General features: G+C 37.6%; 1 protein-coding gene across 1 annotated transcript in view; it reads right to left on the bottom strand.

The window, feature by feature from the left end:
- Positions 1 to 10000, bottom strand: part of LOC138003804 (anthrax toxin receptor 2-like) — a 113535-nt gene that overhangs the window by 22262 nt on the left and 81273 nt on the right. The window lies entirely within an intron of this gene.

Below are 10000 nucleotides of genomic sequence, written 5' to 3'. Positions count from 1 at the left end.
TGTGGTAGTGTTTAAAATCCCGAAATTTGTATTGTACTGGCATAATGTACTCTGTACTTAATATGAATGAACCTTGTATGATGAAACGAAACGAAACGAGTTTCAGTTTGTGTGATAAGAATAAAGCAGTACATAACATAACAAAAGAGACTAGTGCAATAATTGAAAGCTAATACACTAGTCAGTAGAAAGCCCCGCACCCCCATACCCGGGGAATAGCGGGGCATTAGACCAGACCTGCCTTCTAAATGAAGCAAATTCTCCGCTATGCGGGGCAATTTCGTAGGTCAAAACCAAACTGTTCTCCCCCGCCCCCGGACAATACAGTGCTTCACAAATCAAATGTTGACCAAAATTAATATACTTCAAGAAATTTTACCTCAAATTAAACTTTGACCAATATGAAAATCAACAATGCAGTCCATTTCTCATACAGCAAAAATTGCAAGTTGAACAATAATCTACCTTGAGTTTGGCGTTCGAAACTTTACAATATCTCCAAAAACAGTAATATTAATCACAGGGTTTAGCATAGCCCTGAAAATGGCAATAAAAAATACCAAACATGCATTTGACGTGTAAACACGTGACGTGTTTGCTGGCCTGGAAGAGACTTTGAAGATTTGGATCAACAAACCGCACATCGGTCACATAAGGGCATCTTGTCTGAAAAGACGTGAATCTCCAATACGTAATATGTGTGATTCACAGTACGTTGTACTCGATCTACTAGATGTGTCATTCAAGGGTATTTTTCCTGGTTGCGTTGTTTGGTGCAACGATAAGCGGAACTATCGCTGTGTTGTGTATTGTAGCAATGAGACAGGCTGCTGCAGAAGAACCTGAGAGAAGATCTAAAAAGTTTCCTCAAGAACACGACGAGAGAGACTTATAAGGCTAAACGGTAAGAGATATTTAGCAGTTATTTTGCTTTTTAAAAAAATTGAGTGCAAGAAAATATTGCCTGCTTTCAAGACTTCCTCAAAACACCTAACGAGAATTCCTAGATTTCTTCCTAGCTGTTTTATTTTGTCGGTCAGTTTTTTTGGCTTTTGTAATTATGCTGTTATTTGAGGAACAGTCCAATATCCAAAACGTGTTGTGCGATATTGTCGTCTCAAGCAAGAACCCCCAAGCCCCACCCCAACAAACATTCATGCTCGTGTTGTATTTAGAAACTATTATGCCGTTTCTCTTTCGTAAGTACAGGCGTGATAACTACAAAAATTCTTATACAAGCAAAGATTTAACCACCTCTTTTGTTTTCTAGTAGTGATGAATAACGATTCAGTTTGATGTTTGATGCTGTACTCTTCAGCTTTGGAGGATGCATTTGCTAGAGATTTTTTATAAACATAAGAAGTTGACCGTTTGATATGACCGAAGTGAAGTGAAGTCATTAGTCTCTCCCCCTCGGGGATTTTAAGGACTAATTTACAATGCTTTTTTCGTGGGGGCCTTGGGAGAGACTGCTTGTTACGTACTTTACAATTTTTAGAGGCATTGCAATTTTAGTCCAGGATTAACAGAAACCATTTCCAAGAACGTAAAATATTAAAAAAGTTAGTAAGAGAATTAAAAGCAATACTGTGTTGTGTATTCTAGCAATGCATTAAGAACAAAATTACATTATTACATTGCAGCAAAAAGAAGCAAAAAAAAAAAAAAAAAAACCAATAAATAAATCAATAAATATATATATATACACATGCACACATCCATACACACACATACATATACATATACACCTCACAGGCTGCTGCAGAAGAACCTGAGAGGGGATCTAAAAAGTTTCCTCAAGAACACGACGAGAGAGACTTATAAGCCTAAACGGTAAGAGATGTTTAGTAATTATTTTGCTTTTTAAAACAGTAGAGTGCAAGAAATTATTGGCGGCTTTAAACACTTCCTCAAAACGCCTAACGGGAATTCCTAGATTCCTAGCTCTTTTTTTTGTTTGTTACTCAAGGTCAGATTCTTCTCTTTTGTAATGGACCAATTTCGAAACAATAAAATCCAAAGGCATCACATTAAAATTCAAAAGGATATTAACATTCAAAAGGCACCATCTCGAGGCTCTGGGGAGTAAATATAAGGATGTGTATGAGTTTATTCCCCTAAGCCTCGAGATGATGCTTTTTGTTTAGGACTGAATTTTAATACATCGCAATTGGTCTATTCCGCTGTCTTTTGAGGGAACAGTCCCATACAGAAAAAGCATATTGTGCGACATTGTTGTTTCAAGCAATAACCCCCAACCCCCACCCCCACAAACATTCGTGTCCGTTTTGTATTTAAAAAGTACTGTGCCGTTTCTGTTTCGTAAGTACGGGCACGACAACTACAAAAATTCTTATACAAGAAAAGACTTAACTACCTCTTTTGTTTTCTAGCAGTGATGAAAAACGATTCAGTTTGATGTTTAATGCTGTACTCTTCACCTTTGGAGGATACAATTGCTAGAGATTTTTTATAAACATAAAAAGTTCACTGTTTGATATGACCGAACTACTAAAACTGCCTTGTAAATGTAAACAGAACCGTTTAAAGATAACAAAAAAATGATAACGACAGCTAGTTGTGGCCGTCTTTGAAAACATGAAAACGTCCCAATAAACCATTAACTCACGGGAAGAATGTAAAGAATCGAACAATTAATCATTGTGACTTCGTTTTATGCAACGTTTTGTTCAACGTACATCACGCTGTACAAACGGGTTTATACGTCGCTTGAATTATCACGCATGATTGCGGGGTTAAAATAACAATAGCTCTTATTAACATGAAACCAGCAAAACCTGAAGGATTTTAGCACTTGTAGTCAAATGGTGTCATCATCCAGATCTCCTGTTTACCGCAAACAAACAAACAAATCCTGCACCCTGTGATGCAACCGCGGATGAAGTGGACAAAACCATGAAACTTTCGTTGATTGTATAAACGGTTCATTTACGTTAACAGCAATTCACATAAAATTTAATGGAAAAGAATACTTCCGTCGAATTCATTTCTTTAAAATGTTTGGTTATAACGTAGGCCCGCACTTGCATCCAGTCGCCCCAGGTTAAAGGGCCTAAAATATGATGTATGCATACATAACGGGATCTTCAAGACGACATCATCTCTCAGACACGAGCACGCGTTTTTCAAGCGTTTGATAAATACATATCACTCCAAGAAATAATAAACTAATAAACAAGACGAAATGGTAATATTATAAAATTACATTCTTCGCTTTCAGACATGAGAAAAAAATAAAACTAGGAGTCTGTCTTGAAACGTGGTCTTGTGTCCGAGCTGTCTTGTGGTCGTGTCTGTCTTGAGCATGCGTATCTTTTAACGCACACGTGGTTTCGTAAAAGGCGCAGACCAAAAAGGCGACGATTATTGAAAAAGCATTAAATAATTAAGAGATTATCATCAAACAAAAGATGGCACTCGCATCCTTATGGATGACCTTAGCTGAACCTTACTGGCTGACCACGTGATTTGCAGTAGGCACGGTTTGAGCTAGGATTTGATCATTCGGGGACAGTTTGTCTCCTTGGCTAAAATTGTGGAGGACATTTTCATTTTTAGGGGGACAGTCAAATTTTTCCGCTCTCTTACGTTCAAACAAAGAAACAGGCACGACAACAAAAACATATTCTTTTCCCTGTTACTTGTAATTAAAAAATGAATACAAACAAGAAAGTTAAGAAAATGGTGTCAATGGCTTGCGATTGACCATTGTTCTCTAAAAACACAACGCTGTTATGGTGTTGCTGAGTGTATCCCCCATAGTTTCTTAATTAACAGCATCCACGTGTTCTTTACAGTCGTTGTGTCTTAGGAGAGTTGAGGTTCTAAAATTTGTACACCCTTTTTCCGATGCCAAGGAGTTTGTTTACTTAGATTTCCGACAAAATGGCAGAACATCGCCTCCTTTTCATAGCCCAACAACGTGTGATCTCGCAACCAAGTTTTCTGGAAAGATCGTGGTTTCGTTTGAGCCCCATCTGTTTCTTCCAGGCGCGTCCTGGCTCAAACCCTGCGTAAATATAGGGGTATTTTTAATTTTGTCTGAGTGAAAACACTCAACCTTTGCCAGTGTTTTAAAGCTCCTGCTTCTTTTCGTCCTTCACATTGGTTTAATCACTTTTAATAAACGAAACGTACTCTATTTGAAGTGGCTGGTGTGGAAAGGAGTTTCAAGATTTGGATTAACAAACCACACGTCGCCGGGTCACATTAGGGTATCTTGTCTGAAAAGACGTGAATTGCCAAAACGTAATCTGTGATTCACAGCAAGTTGTACTCATACAACCTACAAGATGTTTCATTCAAGGCTATTTTCCATGGGTGCGTTGTTTGGTGCAATTGTAAGCGGAACTATCGCTGTGTTGTGTGTTCTAGCAATGAGACAGGCTGCTGCAGAAGAACCTGAGAGGGGATCTAAAAAGTTTACTCAAGAACACGACGAGGGAGACTTATTAGGCTAAACGGTAAGAGATGTTTAGCAGTTATTTTGCTTTTTAAAACAGTAGAGTGCAAGAAAATATTGCCTGCTTTAAACACTTCTTCAAAACGCCTAACGAGAATTCCTAGATTCCTAGCTCTTTTTCGTTTTGTTAATCAAGGTCAGTTTTCCCGCGGTTATTTGAGAGAACGGTTTGATATACAAAAGGGATATTATGCGACTGTTGTTTCACGTAAGAAGCCCCAAACCCTGAGTCAATATAGGGGTATTTTTAACTTTTGTGAAAACACTCAACCTTTGTCCGTGTTTTGAAGCTCCTCCTTCTTTTCGTCCTTCACATTGGTTTAATATACTTTTAATAAACGAAACGTATTTGAAGTGGCTGGTGTGGAAAGGAGTTTCAAGATTTGGATTAACAAACCACACGTCGCCGGGTCACATTAGGGCATCTTGTCTGAAAAGACGTGAATTGCCAATACGTATAATCTGTGATTCACAGCAAGTTGTACTCAACCTACAAGATGTCTCATTCAAGGCTATTTTTCCTGGGTGCGTTGTTTGGTGCAATGATAAGTGGAACTATCGCTGTGTTGTGTGTTCTAGCAATGAGACAAGCTGCTGCGGAAAAACCTGATAGGGGATCTAAAAAGTTTCCTCAAGAACACGACGAGAGAGACTTATAAGCCTAAACGGTAAGAGATGTTTAGCAGTTATTTTGCTTTTTGAAACAGTAGAGTGCAAGAAAATATTGCCTGCTTTAAACACTTCTTCAAAACGCCTAACGAGAATTTTCTTTTTGTTAATCAAGGTCAGTTTTCTCGCGGTTATTTGCGGGAACGGTTTAACATACAAAAAGGATATTGTGCGATATTGTTGTTTCAAGTAAGAAGCCTTATCGCCACAAATTAAACACTCGTGCCCGTTTTGCATTTAGAAACTATTATGCCGTTTCTCTTTCGTAAGTACAGGCGTGATAACTACAAAAATTCTTATACAAGCAAAGACTTAACCACCTCTTTTGTTTTCTAGCAGTGATGAAAAACGATTCAGTTTGATGTTTGATGCTGTACTCTTGTCCTTTGGAGGATGCATTTGCTAGAGATTTTTTATAACATAGGAAGTTGACATTATAATATATAATGCTTTTTTGTGGGGGACGTTAAAACAGACTGCTTGTTACGCAGTTTACAATTTTTAAGGCTAAATTATTTAGCGTAGGCTAAAAAATGTTAAGGGTAAACAGAACAGTTTATAGATGCGAAAAATATCATAAGCGACAGTTAGTTGTGGTCGTCTTTGAAGAAATGTTTTAAATGAGCCTACTGTAATTGAATGCCGAAATAACCGTGTGTTATGGAGGACTACACGGAATAAAATACAACTAAGGGCATTGCGTTTTAACTTTGTTTCGCTGTATTTCTTTCATTTGATTGCAAACGCGCACATCATTATACCTCCAGATTAGGGATCGAAAAAAAAAAAAAAAACATTTGAGCCAATGTACGTTAACGAGCAAAGACAACCCTGGTGAATGAGATGTAGAAAAATCCTCGACAAGAAAGAAATTTTGGGGCGAAAACGACCGGCCGTTTTGATTATTCAATTAAACTTCATGTTTATTCCGCCACATACAAATCACACATAAGGAGAAAAGAAATGCGTATCACGAAATTCTGGAGTGTTAGTGACGGATGAAAACTAGTTAATGGTCTGTTGCGCGTTTTACGAGTTTAAGATCTACGACGCGACGGTAACGAAAACGTCATTTAAAATTCCAACTTCCGGTTAATTAATCTTTTTCGTCATTATGTTGGCTTATCTAACTTCTAAAAACTAGTGTAACTTTCCAGGAACTGAATTAGGAGGTGCGGTGTTGAAGCTACGACAGAAAGTTTAAATTCACTGCCTTGTGTTCACGTTGTCTGAAAAACTTTAGAATTGGTAATTTCACGTCGTAGATTTGCAGAAAACGTAAAAGAAATGTACAAAAATGAAAAATGCACGCGCAGAGCGTGCAAAGCTATTGTTTTTGCTCATTAAATATGCATAATTTGTGACGTTTTCGCTGCCGTCGCGTCGTAGATCTTAAACTCCCTAATGGTTGATCAACCACGCGTGGGTGGTAATGTTCGAGCTTTTTTCAGGAAGGCTTTGGAGTAGAAAACACCTTCCAGTGTCTCCCACACAACTCCAGCGGCAGTCAGCACAGGAAATCAACGAAACGACAACGTTTATTTTTATATCAAAGAAGAGGCATTGCAATTTCAGTCCAGGATTAACAGAAGCCACTTGATTTTGGTACCGACAATATCTAATATTGTCAGAACATCACTATCAAAAGGAATTTTTCCACAGCCTCTAAAAATATCTCACATAAGACCAAAGCTGAAGAAAACAGACCTTGACAAAGAACTTTTCACTAACTACAGGCCAATTGCAAACATCGCTTTCATGAGCAAAGTAATTGAAAAGACTGTTGCCTTACAAGTGCAGGCATACTTAAATGACAATCAACTATTACCATCTTTTCAATCAGCGTACAGACAGTACCACTCTACTGAGACAGCTTTATTGAAAGTCACAAACGACATCTTGATGACCATTGACTCTCGACGCGATGCAATTCTCATCCTGCTGGATTTGTCTGCAGCGTTCGATACGGTCGAACACAATATCTTGGTCAAGAGACTCAATTCCTATTTCGAAATCTCTGGTTCAGTTTTACAATGGTTTTCGTCTTACATTAAAGATCGTGGTCAATCCGTCGTAAGTGGCGATGTAATATCATCACCACAAAAGCTTGACCTTGGAATTCCACGAGGGTCCATAGTTGGACCGCTGCTATTTACACTTTATAGGGCTCCTCTTCAACAAGTCATGCGTGGGTGGTAATGTTCGAGTTTTTTTCAGGAAGGCTTTGGTGTAGAAAACACCTTCCAGTGTCTCCCACACAACTCCAGCGGCAGTCAGCACAGGAAATCAACGAAACGACAACGTTTATTTTTATATCAAAGAAGAGGCATTGCAATTTCAGTCCAGGATTAACAGAAGACACTTGATTTTGGTACCGACAATATCTAATATTGTCAGAACATCACTATCAAAAGGAATTTTTCCACAGCCTCTAAAAATATCTCACATAAGACCAAAGCTGAAGAAAACAGACCTTGACAAAGAACTTTTCACTAACTACAGGCCAATTGCAAACATCGCTTTCATGAGCAAAGTAATTGAAAAGACTGTTGCCTTACAAGTGCAGGCATACTTAAATGACAATCAACTATTACCATCTTTTCAATCAGCGTACAGACAGTACCACTCTACTGAGACAGCTTTATTGAAAGTCACAAACGACATCTTGATGACCATTGACTTTCGACGCGATGCAATTCTCATTCTGCTGGATTTGTCTGCAGCGTTCGATACGGTCGATCACAACATCTTGATCAAGAGACTAAATTCCTATTTCGGAATCTCTGGTTCAGTTTTACAATGGTTTTCGTCTTACATTAAAGATCGTGGTCAATCCGTCGTAATTGGCGATGTAATATCATCACCACAAAAGCTTGACTATGGAATTCCACAAGGGTCTATATTTGGACCGCTTCTATTTACACTTTATACGGCTCCTCTTCAACAAGTCATCCTACGTTATAACTTGGAATGCATGTTCTATGCAGATGACACTCAGCTTTACATCGCTGTTAATCCTAAAGATCCATCACCAGCTTACGAGGCACTACGTAACTGCATTCATGATGTCATTACTTGGAATACAAACAACCTACTGATGTGCAATCCTGAAAAGACCGAAGTAATTTATTTCTCATCAAAGTTTAATAAAAATCTCACTATCAATCAAGTATTTTCTCTTAATAACAAAGACAAAGAAATTCGTGACAAATTACGTGACCTTGGAGTGATTTTAGACAAAAATCTTTCACTGTCCAATCATATCAACGAAGTCTGTAAAATAGTAACACTAACAATACGGTCAATTGGCCGCATAAGAAAATACCTATCTGTCGATAGTTTAAAGCGTCTTGTGAACACTTTGGTGACATCTCGCATTGATTACACTAATAGCATACTGTACGGTTCGACTGACTATGACCTGAATAAACTTCAACGTCTCCAGAACACTGCAGCACGCCTAATCAAAGGCGCGAAGAAGAATGACCACATAATGCCAATACTAGAAGAACTTCATTGGCTACCAATCCGATACCGAATACAATTCAAGATCCTGCTTCTCGTGTATAAATGTCTTCATGGATTAGCTCCTCAGTACCTTAATAAACTGATTAAACTCCGCTGTCCTCCACGTACACTACGCTCAAGTAACCGTCTAGTATTAGAAAAACCAATAATCAACATGGTTTCTTATGGTCAACGAGCTTTTAGCTACGCTGGACCGGAACTCTGGAACACCTTACCAGAACATATAAAAAACTCTAAATCAGTAAATGACTTTAAAAAAAAATTAAAAACCTATTTTTTTCAATTAGCATTTAAATAAGTATTTATATGAACATCTATCAGTCCATATGATTAGAGCAGTATAGGTAGTATATTTTTTACTGATATACATATTTTTATAAATTTCCGTATACATATACATTTTTTACCTTATTGTAAGCGCATTGAGATTTTTAAATGCGCCTATAAGAACTTTCTTTATTATTATTATTATTATTATTATTATTATTATTATTAACGTAAAATATTAAAAAAGTTAGTAAGAGAATTAAAAGCAATACTCCGTCACTTCTGAGAAACTAAATTTGTAAATGTACATTGAAAGAAGACGCTCTCCTTTTCTCAAGTAAACCAAACGAGAAAGAATATTAAAGAAGCTTTCGCCTCAAGCTATTTGTTGATGTCGTAATTTTTAAAAGAGAGAGTGCAAAGCTGGTAAGTTAATCTAGGATAGTTATTCGGAACGTTTATTTCGGACAAACCGTTCACGAGACTGTTCTCAGGTAATAGTGTTCGAAACCCCGGTGTAATGTATATTGTATGGTACAGAAACTTAAATGTACTTTTTTGTCTATGTAATTTGTGTGAACTGCTCTGATGTGCTAGTGTTTTAAATCCCGACATTTGTATTGTATTGGCACAATGTACCCTGTACTTAATATGAATGAACCTTGTATGATGAAACGAAACGAGTTTCAGTTTGTGTGATAAGAATAAAGCAGTACATAACATAACGAAAGAGACTCGTGCAACAATTGAAAGCTAATGCACTAGTCAGTAGAAAGCCCCGCACCCCCATACCCGGGGAATAGCGGGGCATTAGACCAGGCCTGCCTTCTAAATGAAGCAATAATATTTTTAGACTACGGTCTCCTTGGCGGGGCAATTTCGTACGTCAAAACCAAACTTTTCTCCCTCCGCCCCCGGACAATACAGTGCTTCACAAATCAAATGTTGACCAAAATTAATATACTTCAAGAATTTTTACCTATAATTGAACTTTGACAAATATGAAATTCAACAATGCAGTCCATTTCTCATACAGCCAAAATTGTAAGTTGA

This window comes from Montipora foliosa, chromosome 5 (assembly GCF_036669935.1).
Source record: "Montipora foliosa isolate CH-2021 chromosome 5, ASM3666993v2, whole genome shotgun sequence".
Lineage (NCBI taxonomy): Eukaryota > Metazoa > Cnidaria > Anthozoa > Scleractinia > Acroporidae > Montipora > Montipora foliosa.
The sequence above is the reverse complement of the archived record's forward strand: the minus strand, read 5'-3'. Positions and strand labels throughout refer to the sequence as shown.